Genomic DNA, 13,619 nt, shown 5'->3' with positions numbered 1-13,619 from the left:
CGCGACTAAACTAAATTACATAGCGCAGTATCATAGCGCTATACCTTATCGGGGGCTACTAACCGGGCTAGTAAAAAAGCAGCGAGGCTTTCGGGAAACATCGAGCGCACAAATTTAGGCGCCCGATAGTTGCGCAGGAAACGATTGCTATTTCATATATGTCAAAAGTGTTGTGTTGTTTTTTATTTGTTTGTTTCGAACAAAACGCACCAGTGGTAAGCAACAAATTTTGTAAACACTTGCAGTTAGAGAAAATCTGCTGCGAATATCACAAGCGAAAATGTCCAGGAGTGCCCCCTCAAGAAATTCCTCCGGGGAACCCTACAGCATTTTCTCCTTTGATTCCTCAATAAACTCCTGGAATTTCTTCAGGCATCCCTCCGGAGATTAATATAGAAATCGGTCCGGGTATTTCTCTTGGGATTCCTCCAGGAATTCTTCCAGAGATTCCTGTAGCAATTGTTCCTGTAATTCATTAAGGAACTTCTCCGGGAATTTCTTCAGAAATTCCCTTTTATAATATTTCTAGAGCTCTTTTACGATTCTTCCTGTAATTTATTCTGTCATTCCTGCAAGAGTTCGTACAGGAATTCCTCCAGCAATTCTTCCAGTTATTCCTACGGGGATTATTGCAGGAAATCCTCCAGGATTGCTCAAGAATTTATCCGGAGATTAATCCGGAAGTTCCTCCGGAAATTTCATATAAAATTTCTGTGGAGATTCCTCCTAGAATTCCTTTAAAGATTCCCCTAGAAATTCATCCGAAAATTCCTCAGGTGAATTCCCGAGGAATTCCCGGAGGAATTTCACTAAGGATTCCCTGGAGAAATGCCTGGAGCAATCCTCAGGGAATAGCCGGAAGGAATTACTGGAAAAAATCCACGGAGGAATTTCCTGAAGGAACATCCGAGTAAATTTCTGAATGAACCCCCGGAGGAATTTCTGGAGAAATTCCTAATGGAATTCCTGGAGAAATTATTGGAAAAATTCCCGGAGGAATCCTCGGCGGAATTCCTAGAGGAATTCTTGGAGGAATCCTCGGTGAAATTCCTGGAGGTATTCCCGAAGGAATTCCTGGAGGAATCCTTGGAGGAATTTCCGGAGGTATTCCTTGAGGAATTCCCGGAAGAATTCCGGAAGGAATTCTCGGAAGAATTCCTGAAGGAATTCTCAGAGAAATCCCCGGAGGAATTCCTGATGGAATCCCCGGAGGAATTCCTGGAGGAATTTCTGAAGGTATTCCCGGAGAAATTCCTGAAGGAATTCCCGGAGGAATTCCTGGAGAAATTCCCGGAGGAACTCCTGAAGGAATTCCCGGAGGAATTCCCGGAGGAATTCCCGGAGGAATTCCCGGAGGAATTCCCGGAGGAAATCCTGGAGGAATCCTCGGAGGAATCCTCGGAGGAATCCTCGGAGGAATCCTCGGAGGAATCCTCGGAGGAATTCTCGGAGAAATCCTCGAAGGAATTCTCGAAGGAATTCTCGGAGGAATTCCCGGAAGAATTCTCGGAGGAATCCCCGACGGAATTCCTGGAATGATCCCCGGAGGAATTCCTTGAGGAATCATCTGAGAATTCCGGAAGAATTTCGTGAGGAATCCCCAAAGGAATTTCTGATTGAATCTCCGGAGGAACTCTTGGAGGAATCCCCGGAGGAATCCCGAAAAGAAATCCCAGTAGAAATTTTAGGTAAAATCCCGGAATCCCGGAAGGGATTCCTGGGGAATACGTATTGCTCGAGGATACTCAGTAAAAATTCATGCTAGAATTTCAGAGGGAATTCCTGGGGAATCCCAGCAGAAATTCTTCCATAATATGTTTCCAAAATATTTCGTTTATACCGCAACAGTATTTGGCAACGACCGGTACGCAATCCGGTAACTAAATATAGTAGCGACCGGTGTGGAAATGAGTAACTATACTAAAATGACAACTCTGTGGGCAATCATTTTACTCGCCCAGATAGTAGCCCCCGGTAAACTTGCTCTAAGAGACAATTATACCGCTGGAATAAGCAAACTTTTAACACTCATTACGTCCTATAATGCGTCTTCCTGTTTGTTTGTTTGTTTGTTTGTTCGTTTGTTTGTTTGTTTGTTTGTTTGTTTGTTTGTTTGTTTGTTTGTTTGTTTGTTTGTTTGTTTGTTTGTTTGTTTGTTTGTTTGTTTGTTTGTTTGTTTGTTTGTTTGTTTGTTTGTTTGTTTGTTTGTTTGTTTGTTTGTTTGTTTGTTTGTTTGTTTGTTTGTTTGTTTGTTTGTTTGTTTGTTTGTTTGTTTGTTTGTTTGTTTGTTTGTTTGTTTGTTTGTTTGTTTGTTTGTTTGTTTGTTTGTTTGTTTGTTTGTTTGTTTGTTTGTTTGTTTGTTTGTTTGTTTGTTTGTTTGTTTGTTTGTTTGTTTGTTTGTTTGTTTGTTTGTTTGTTTGTTTGTTTGTTTGTTTGTTTGTTTGTTTGTTTGTTTGTTTGTTTGTTTGTTTGTTTGTTTGTTTGTTTGTTTGTTTGTTTGTTTGTTTGTTTGTTTGTTTGTTTGTTTGTTTGTTTGTTTGTTTGTTTGTTTGTTTGTTTGTTTGTTTGTTTGTTTGTTTGTTTGTTTGTTTGTTTGTTTGTTTGTTTGTTTGTTTGTTTGTTTGTTTGTTTGTTTGTTTGTTTGTTTGTTTGTTTGTTTGTTTGTTTGTTTGTTTGTTTGTTTGTTTGTTTGTTTGTTTGTTTGTTTGTTTGTTTGTTTGTTTGTTTGTTTGTTTGTTTGTTTGTTTGTTTGTTTGTTTGTTTGTTTGTTTGTTTGTTTGTTTGTTTGTTTGTTTGTTTGTTTGTTTGTTTGTTTGTTTGTTTGTTTGTTTGTTTGTTTGTTTGTTTGTTTGTTTGTTTGTTTGTTTGTTTGTTTGTTTGTTTGTTTGTTTGTTTGTTTGTTTGTTTGTTTGTTTGTTTGTTTGTTTGTTTGTTTGTTTGTTTGTTTGTTTGTTTGTTTGTTTGTTTGTTTGTTTGTTTGTTTGTTTGTTTGTTTGTTTGTTTGTTTGTTTGTTTGTTTGTTTGTTTGTTTGTTTGTTTGTTTGTTTGTTTGTTTGTTTGTTTGTTTGTTTGTTTGTTTGTTTGTTTGTTTGTTTGTTTGTTTGTTTGTTTGTTTGTTTGTTTGTTTGTTTGTTTGTTTGTTTGTTTGTTTGTTTGTTTGTTTGTTTGTTTGTTTGTTTGTTTGTTTGTTTGTTTGTTTGTTTGTTTGTTTGTTAGTTAGTTGGTTAGTTAGTTAGTTAGTTAGTTAGTTAGTTAGTTAGTTAGTTAGTTAGTTAGTTAGTTAGTTAGTTAGTTAGTTAGTTAGTTAGTTAGTTAGTTAGTTAGTTAGTTAGTTAGTTAGTTAGTTAGTTAGTTAGTTAGTTAGTTAGTTAGTTAGTTAGTTAGTTAGTTAGTTAGTTAGTTAGTTAGTTAGTTAGTTAGTTAGTTAGTTAGTTAGTTAGTTAGTTAGTTAGTTAGTTAGTTAGTTAGTTAGTTAGTTAGTTAGTTAGTTAGTTAGTTAGTTAGTTAGTTAGTTAGTTAGTTAGTTAGTTAGTTAGTTAGTTAGTTAGTTAGTTAGTTAGTTAGTTAGTTAGTTAGTTAGTTAGTTAGTTAGTTAGTTAGTTAGTTAGTTAGTTAGTTAGTTAGTTAGTTAGTTAGTTAGTTAGTTAGTTAGTTAGTTAGTTAGTTAGTTAGTTAGTTAGTTAGTTAGTTAGTTAGTTAGTTAGTTAGTTAGTTAGTTAGTTAGTTAGTTAGTTAGTTAGTTAGTTAGTTAGTTAGTTAGTTAGTTAGTTAGTTAGTTAGTTAGTTAGTTAGTTAGTTAGTTAGTTAGTTAGTTAGTTAGTTAGTTAGTTAGTTAGTTAGTTAGTTAGTTAGTTAGTTAGTTAGTTAGTTAGTTAGTTAGTTAGTTAGTTAGTTAGTTAGTTAGTTAGTTAGTTAGTTAGTTAGTTAGTTAGTTAGTTAGTTAGTTAGTTAGTTAGTTAGTTAGTTAGTTAGTTAGTTAGTTAGTTAGTTAGTTAGTTAGTTAGTTAGTTAGTTAGTTAGTTAGTTAGTTAGTTAGTTAGTTAGTTAGTTAGTTAGTTAGTTAGTTAGTTAGTTAGTTAGTTAGTTAGTTAGTTAGTTAGTTAGTTAGTTAGTTAGTTAGTTAGTTAGTTAGTTAGTTAGTTAGTTAGTTAGTTAGTTAGTTAGTTAGTTAGTTAGTTAGTTAGTTAGTTAGTTAGTTAGTTAGTTAGTTAGTTAGTTAGTTAGTTAGTTAGTTAGTTAGTTAGTTAGTTAGTTAGTTAGTTAGTTAGTTAGTTAGTTAGTTGAAGTTTGAATATTGATTAGCATACAGCATGCTTCATACGATTGAAAAGTAAATGTTGCCCAATTTGGATTATCACGCTATAACAAACTATCTGGTAGGTCATACCTTTTCAGTATGACTTTGCAGAAATTTTTGAAGAGAAAATGCCCTTCTATGTATATTTAAAAATGTGTATAACATGCTTCCAAGTGTATGTTAGTATCATGCCATTTGCAAGCGTATCTCATTAAAGAATAACTATATCAATCAATCTAGAGTCCATCAAAGACGAAGAGATCTCAGCATAGTGTGGTACCGGTACCACATGATGCCATCGTGCTAAGTATGCCAACAACAAGAGTGACGATGTTTGTCAAGTGCGAACCATTATATTCATGTTTTTTATTCGTTTTCTTCGGCAGCATCCCACCTTTGCCTGCACACTAACTATAGGACTGGATGGGAAAGGTACACTCATTGTATCAAATAGTAGCAGAAAATATGTATGTGGCTTCATTAAAATTGAACATCTAACGGTGTGACGCTTTCCTGCATAAAGTAATAGTTGAGTTTTGAGGAAAACTGCTTCGTTACCGGAATGTCAGAATATTGTGGTCTTTTGTATCATCAACTGACTAAGGAAATTCTTTGTTGAAATAGCGATGTAGGTGAACAAAGAATATTGTTAAGAATGAAAATGATTAAATGAATGTCCCTTTTGTTGCAATAGTTCCAATAATTAACCGTTCGCACAATTAGGTCTTCACGGGGGATGATTCATTAATGACGAAGCATTTTCTCCACAGGGTAGTTGATCGCAAATTCTCCTTAGTGACATTTTGTTCCAAGCTCGGCAAGCCTTGTTGGATAAATGTACGACTCGAGTTGAACAAATCTACTTTTTGCAACTCGTTATATGAACTGCCCCTATTCGCATAACAGTCTCATGTTTGCTGGGTTTCCTATTCACATGGCCCAGTCAACACATGATCGCATATGATGTTGAATATGATGCAAAAGTCGAGGCGATATACGCACACTTTACACGCGGTTATATGGAAGAATGTACGCATATGGCCTCCACTTTAGCATCCTATGCAACATCATATAAGACTTTGTGTTAGCTGGGGGACTGTTGTGCGAATGGGGGCAGTGAATAACTATTACACTTTGCATTTGATAAAGTGCACTTATTCACGGTGTACTTGTGTTATGTATCTACCCGCGATATTATTTCCCAAATTGGATTTCTTCTGGACAAAATAAAAGAGGAGTGCAAAAATGTGCAATTTTGATTGACATTAGAAAAGGTTGTCTATCCTTAGACGTTGGATACGGCTCGTTATGTAACTCATTGGACTTGATTTTATTAATTACACACAAAGTACATACATCGGTTGTAAGATTTTAAAACTTAATTCAGATACAGCATTATCAAATTAAATGTGGTACATATTTTTTTCAATTTTAGAATATTTTGTCAGTGGTTGATCAACTTCACTCTGGATTCAAAGTTTTCAAATTTGGCCTTTTGAACATTTTTTACAAATTGTTGTATTTTTTTTTTTTGTCAGAATATCGTTAACGGAGCTTGAAGGGTGTCTCATTGGTACATAGTTAAAAAATAATTATTTGGAATTATATGCTTTGTTCTTGATTTTATAGAAAAGAATAGATGAAAGGTGATCACCTTTCCTCCAGATTATGGTAACTGATATTCATCTTTGTGATAGTTTTCAAAAACGTAGTAATTTCTCTAAACTAAATCTGTGAATCTAGATTTTTAGGTCGAAATTGCGATATTTTTACTGATTTATGGCTTCTACGAAAAACTTTCAAAGTTACATGGCGACCGTAACAGGACTAAAATTGCTAATATCGGTGGAAATTTGACAAACATACGAGTAACTCCCGCTGAGACTGGCTCAGTATTTTCACCTTGTCTATGAAAATGTTTTAAGTGACGATTTTCTGAAAATCCTCGGCAAAAAAGAGAGGAAAATTGATGGAAATGCAATTTCAAATGCAGAAAACCGCTTCTTGGTAGCATTACTGGCTTGATTACTGTATACCATGACAGTTATCGGAGTCAAAAAGCTTCGTTATTTGAAGGTTCTTCCAAATATCTTTGGAACTCATTCCAAATTTAACATAACAATGATGCTGGAAATAAAGCTTTACATGCAGTTACCGTCGTGCGGGGTTTCTTTATACACTTTTTCATGGTTTTTCAACATTATGACATTATTACTCCCAGAGTAGTGAATGGATTTCCACAATTTTTACACACAATAATCGTGATTATGTATGTAGGATGTATGCAAAATTTGAACTAAATCCATCAATAAACAAAAAAAATGTTCATACACCAATCAGACACATCTCATATAGAACCGGATTGGGGCTACTTTGGACATTTTTATCTATAACAAATCTGCATTTCAAATTCCAGGGTTATTTAGAAAACTACTTTGTACCAATACTGTAGTACAGAGGATAGACAAAATGATCGGGACAGGCAAAATTTTCCCTTCCCAAAAAAATTTCATTTAGTTGTAACTTTTTGAAAAGTGCATCAAATATTCTCAAATTTTTATTGTAAGTTCATCAACTATTTGTGTATGAGTGGACAAAATTTGGAAAAGATCGAACTATTCTGCACGAAGTTATAAAGATTCTAAAAAAGGTAGAATTATCCGATAGCCAACTTTGAGCTGTTATATCTCCGGATTCAATGAACCGAATGCAATGAAATTTTGACCATTTATGACTTATATAATGAGCTTTGAAAACCTTTTGACATAATTTAAAAATTTTAACAATTAAATTATTAAAATTATAACGATTAGATTATTTTTCTAATAAAACACCAAATTTTCTTTAATTTCAACATCGTTTCAAAATTCAAGATGCTAATTATAGTTCATTTAAATTCCCTCCGATTGTCTTGAATACAGATATGTTTTGAAAGAAAATAACATCATAGGCGGAAATTCATTGAAAAAGTAGGGTAATTCGCCAATTGTTGAACGGTTAGTACTGGCATTTTCGTTTTCGTTTGTTTTTCCGTGCATAATTCCACTTTAATTGAAAAATATCCAGTGAACGTCTAGATCTACTTATTCCTTATACTGCCCATTGGATTTGTATTCCCTTAATTTCCATTTTCTAAGAGAAAATAGAACATTTGTATGGGAAGTCTGTAACCCAAATGTTGACCGCTTCCTTAAGCTAGCTCATCCTAATGTTGGACGGCTCTCGCCAATTGTTGAACGGTTGAAGCTTTGTTCGTAATTGATGACAGATAACCCGACATAAACCTATCATTCACCTGTTTTTATTTTGGACACCAAACCCAACATAGACTCAACAGTTATCCGATGTGGGTCCAACAGTGGTCCAACATTTGATAAAATTTGATCCGACTTTGACCCGACATCCAACATTTTTTCACTCTGGCGGAATTTTTTCCGGGTTTTTCGTGTTTTGCGCCCAGTTAGTCATTGGAGTGACAATTCATTCAAATGAGGAAGCGTTCATAAAATACGTCACGCAATAATTGTCCATTTTAATCCCCCCTCCTCCTATGTCACTTTGTATATGGGACCTCTGATTTTTTGTACGGGTCGTCACACTTTGCTGAACTCCTCCCCCCTCTCAAAGTGTGACGTAATTTATGGACGTTCCCAAGGAATCGCTTCCCATTTGAAGAGAGCTCTAGTGGACTGAAAATCGTTTTAAACAGAACCAAATGCAAAAAATGGCTGAAAAGATTTGACTAGAAGCGAAAATGACAGGAGAAAAGAACGCCTTCGAAAGCCCCTGAAATACCTCTGGAAACCCATGAAACCCAGTCAACTCCCTAGAATACCCCTGGAACGACCCTGAAATACTTTGAAAACCCGTGGACCGCTCCTGAAAAAAGTGAAGTGAAAAAAAATCTGGCAGTCATGCTAACATCGTAGGTTATGCTAGTGTTCAACAATTGGATCTTAGCTGCATAATGATAGTGTGATAAGAAAAATATTTTTTCCAAATGAAATTACAATGAAAATGTGATTTTAAACAATGTTAAACTGTTAAGGACATCCTTCCAGTTGTTGTAACTATGGTGTGACTTTGATATTTGTGGTCGTTTTGCCAGCAAAGCTTATTTCGTAACAGCAATTTCTTAAAATTAATCTTAAGAATTGTGCCGTTTTCGTGTCATCAGCAGTGCAAAACTTTCAATCGATATTTTTGACGTAAAATATGTATAATTTTATAACTTTATTGGAGCAATATCATGACACACATGCATACGCATCTAGATCATACGTTTACGTTGATGGAAAATTACTTAAGTTAAATTTATAATAACATTTTCAAAAACTGTTCAACATTTGGGTGGTGTTCAACAATTGGCGAATTACCCTAATGGGATGCATATTAAAAATAGACCAATTTACTAAAAAATCTTAAAATTATAAAATCGCTATAACTTTTTCTCTTGTTAATAATTTCAATTTTAGTCAAACGTTTTTCAGAGCTCATTATATAAGTCATTAATGGACAAAATTTCATTGCATTCGGTTCATTCAATCCGGAGATATAACAGCTCAAAGTTAACTATCGGATAATTTTACCTTATTCTGAAATTCTTGTAACTTCGTGCAGAATAGCCCGATCTTTTCCAAATTTTGTCCACTGATACACAACTAGCTGATCAACTCACAGTGAAAATTTCAGAATATTTGATGCTCTTTTCGAAAAGTTACAGCTAATTGGACATTTTCCGAAAAGTGAAAATTTTGCCTGTCCCGATCATTTTGTCTATCCCCTGTATATTTACTATATCAGACATGATTTCTATAAAAAATATGCGTTTTAAGATGGTTCCGTGCTACCTTTGGTATTATGAGCAGCGTGATTTTGCTATATAGATAGCCTGAAAAAGGGACCATCCATCCTTAATTTAGGCGAAACGGTCATTTATAATGTATAACGATACAAATATTCGATTGTATATGCTACGTTGATACATTTTGAATGAATTGACCAACCCTTTGAAATTTATGAACTGTAGAAACAATGCTTACAGACCAAATGTTCTGATACGTTATGTATATTTTATTGGTTTATTCGATGTTTTTTCGCGTCCTGACAAGCAATAAACGGTCTGTTTGAAAAATATTTTCAACCAAATGAAGGGAAAACTATTGCTTCATAATAGTCCCAAAGACATCAAACTGATTTGAACCATATTTTGAATTCAAAAAATCCATATTCTAATGTGTCCAAAGTAGCCCCGCATTTCAAAAGTAGCCCCACACGACGGTATGTTCAAATGAAGTGTAAATCACAAAGGATTAAGCCCTGTTGAAGATAAATAATAATAAGCTTCTTTAGAGTTGGAAAGTTGCATTAATGGAGCAAAAAGTATACAATTTTTTACTATGACTATCATTAAGTATTAAATTAATGACGAAGAATACACTTTATATCATATTTTTTTTTCGGTATCATTTAGAATACGACTCTCTACTACGCTGGATAAATGTTGACCCTAATCCGTTGTGTTATTACATCACTGAACTTAAATAAGCATTTCTTATTATTTTCTTTGAAAACAAGAAAATTAACTGAATAAAACTAGAAATGCTTAATGAGTTATTACTGACCTTTAGTAGAAAAATATTAGATTCCAACACATTAAAAAGTTCATGACAATGTAAAAGACTTTTACTAAAAGTTAAGTATGTGGAATATTATATAGTATTTTGAGCAATCAGGTTTTACTGCGGTCTTACGAAAACTGCTTTAATTTCACAATAATAAAAAAAATATATAATTTTATATTTTTCCTACATTGTAGAATAGCTATTGAAAGCTATGCAAAAAAACTGATAACGATTTTATTAAAAAATAAAAAAAAAAACGCATAAACAAGTTGTTCATTTTATAAATTGAACGGTCCTTAGAGTAAAGTGGGGCAAAAGTTCGAGTGGGGCAAGAGTTTCTTTTGAAGTTTTTGAACTCAATTCAAATTATTTCTTTCGGGTGTCAAGGTTGTTCGAACCCTTTTTGAATAAGAGTCTTTCACTTCAAAAATTATGAAAATTGATCAACATTTCGAGAAGTTATGACAAAATGTTGGTTTTGATCAAAAAATTGTAACATGCGATGGCCTTTCCAACGCATGGAATGAAATTTTAATGAAATCGAATTCGATATTTTATTTTGGGGCGTAACTAGGTATATTTTAAAGATGCTCTAGCATGTATAACTTTTTGCAAAAAAGATTTGGAAATCGTATTTTACACATAGTGGGGCAAAAGTTCGAATTGTGGGGCAAAAGTTCGAGTCATGTGGCAACTTTAGGTATAAACCTAAAATTGTGCAAAATGTACATATTATCTCTAAGAGTGATGGAATTAGTGAGAAAATTCGATTAAAGTTGAAAAAAGCAGTTGTTTTATCTGAATTTGGCGGAAAACTACTAATTTTTGGTGTAGTAAGTTTAACCCTGATTTGGGTAAAATCCAAATCGAATTTTAAAGTGTATTCCAGTTCTAACATCAAATATTACGTGGTTTCAGGTATTCCTATTACCAAAGTGTCAAGATAGTGTGCTACGGTTAGCGAAATTCCACAAACACTAGATTCGAACTTTTGCCCCAGTGGTGGGGCAAGAGTTCGAACAGGGTGTCGACTACCTGGAAAAACCTGGAAAGTCAGGGAATGTCAGGGAATTCATTTTTGGACCTGGAAAGTCAGGGAAAGTCAGGGAATTTCGTTGATGGTCAGGGAAAATTTTTCACGATAATCATAAAACGAGGCATTTGAATTATACAAATTCCTACAGTTAGGGAATTTGAAAAACTAGCTAAATTAATTCTTTAAGTTGTTAAATCCATGATTATAACTTAAGATCAAATCAAGATATTATCTTAGTCATGAGTTTTGTAGTTTCAGTTAACGTAATGCTGTTCTAAATTTTATCATGAAACCTTATTTCATGTCAAACTTACAAGTTCATTTCCCAGTACTCAACACATATCATTTTTGGTGAATCTTAGGCCCATTCTTTAGTTATATCGTTTTGAGATACTTCATCTGTATGGATTTCTAATAAATTTATTATCGTATTCAGTCTTGAGATGCCCAGAAATTCATTGTACTGATTGTATTGTACTGATCGTTGTATTGAAGTTTTTTTTAATTTGTTGAATCCCCTGCCTGTTTCTTTTTCTGATTCATTCTAGATCTACGATCCCAGTAGAGCTTGGTTTGTTTATCTCCAACTTCTTTAAGTACTTCTAAAGGCAATCAAAGCCTTATGCAATTGGAGAACTGGATACCCAAGATAGAGTCTAAAATATTTTAGTCAAATCCTTTCAATATTCTTCTATTACAAAAAAAAAGTTCCTTGTCCCTTGTATATTGATGGCCTTGTAGAAAATTATTAATTAATTTATTGAGGGTTTATATGAAGTTTATAAGGAATATTTTATAAGATATCTGCAAAGATTTCTAACGGGATTCTTAATGAATTTCCTAAAATTACTTAGCAAATTTTGCTTGCCAAATCCTGATAGCAGACTTTTCGCATGTCATTCACGAATTTTCGATTAGTTTTCTTTTGTGTATTCAAACGCCATCTCTAGTGATCTCCTGGCATAGTCCTTACAAGGATTCAAATGAAAATTTTTCATGATTTGGCGGTATTTGACACCTATCCTGAAATCGCGTTCATAGATTTTTTCTCTAAGATTCATAATAGTTTTCTGTCGTATTCTCAAACTATAGAAAATTTATGAAAATTTAAAATTTGGGTGAACTTGTTAAATGTTTCTTGGCCAAATATCAAACATTCCGATGAGAATATGGAAAGCATCTAGTGACGAGTTTACCGATGATCCCAAAACACTTGCAAATTGTTTGAGACTTAAGAAGATAAATACACAATAAAACAGAAAAGACATTTTCTTTATACTGGTTCATGAGAAGATTCCAGAAAGACTTCTGAAAATGTTGAAAATCCATTCCTGAAATGCATTTGAAAAGTTTCAGCTATTTCAAAATGATAGTATGTAACGGAGACTGGATTATCAATCTCCTAAAAGTCCTTCATGTGGAATTCATGCTGCAATTACCAGTTTTTGATTTTTTTGGGAAGAATTTCGAAACATAATCTGTTAAGCATCCTGTAATCGTATTGTAGGATTAAACAGATTTCCAATCAATGCTAGTGTTATCAGGTAGAGTTTAGCAAGAAAATCCATACGACTTTGCAAAAGTGTTTGATGGAGCTAAACTATTATTAAAACATAATATCTAGAAAAATAAGCTGGTGAAATTTCGAAACATCTAAAGAAGTTCAAAGTGAGTTTGACGGCATTGTGGCAGACCTCTTAGATAATTTTCCATAGAAAGTTACAGGATTCATAAAGGTTTTTTTACACATGACGAAAGTTTATAAGCTACATTCAGATGTTTCAAATATATTTAGTGTACTTATTTACATCAGTAGCAGTAATTATATATCAAAACTTTTGGATGAACTTCCTGTTCAAGAATTGTTGGCGAGTGCTTGGCGGAAATCCAGTTTTTATATTTGAGTTTTTTTTTTCATTATGGAAACTTAATATACAAAACAAACATGTTAAATTTGCGACAAAATTGCAGCCACGGGATCTGAACATATGGAATAGCTTAAACTAATATAACAAAATCAAGATGCAATTCTAATGATGTTCTAGGGTTAACGTCCATCGAATATGCTAATTGTCATTTTTTGCGTTTTATTTAAAAAAAATATTAATTAACTTTCTTAATGGATTTTCAACTAAATTAAGGAGTTTTTGATGTACATAAAAGTTATTTCCAGCATACCGTATAAGGTAGAAAAATTCGGAAGAAAAGACTACCAATATGCCTTAAATTTCTAGGAAAAAATCTGGCCTTGTTTTTTTTTCTTCTATTTTCCACTCCTAGAAAAACCGGGTAAATTAAAAGAGTTTTATTTTATCACATGAGTAGACACCCTTAAGCTTAGATTTCTATGACCTGGAATTTTCAGTGAAATGGACTGGAAAGTCAGGGAAAGTCAGGGAATTTGATTTCCTAAATTGAGTCGACACCCTGTCGAATAAAACACACACATACAAAAAGTGTTGTAACTCAAAATTGAAAAGACATTTAGCGTAACTTTGTTCAGCAAAATTTTAGCTCATGGATGGTAGAATCACCACACGGTATTTATTTATTTATATCTGCTTCGATTTTTTGAAATAGGTTGAATTGGCAACTAAGGTCGAACTTTTGCCCCACCTTACTCTACACTGTTTTTGACAATGATAGCGCGCTTCTGAACTGA

The sequence above is a fragment of the Aedes albopictus genome, chromosome 2, assembly GCF_035046485.1.
Source record: "Aedes albopictus strain Foshan chromosome 2, AalbF5, whole genome shotgun sequence".
NCBI lineage: Eukaryota > Metazoa > Arthropoda > Insecta > Diptera > Culicidae > Aedes > Aedes albopictus.
The sequence above is the reverse complement of the archived record's forward strand: the minus strand, read 5'-3'. Positions refer to the sequence as shown.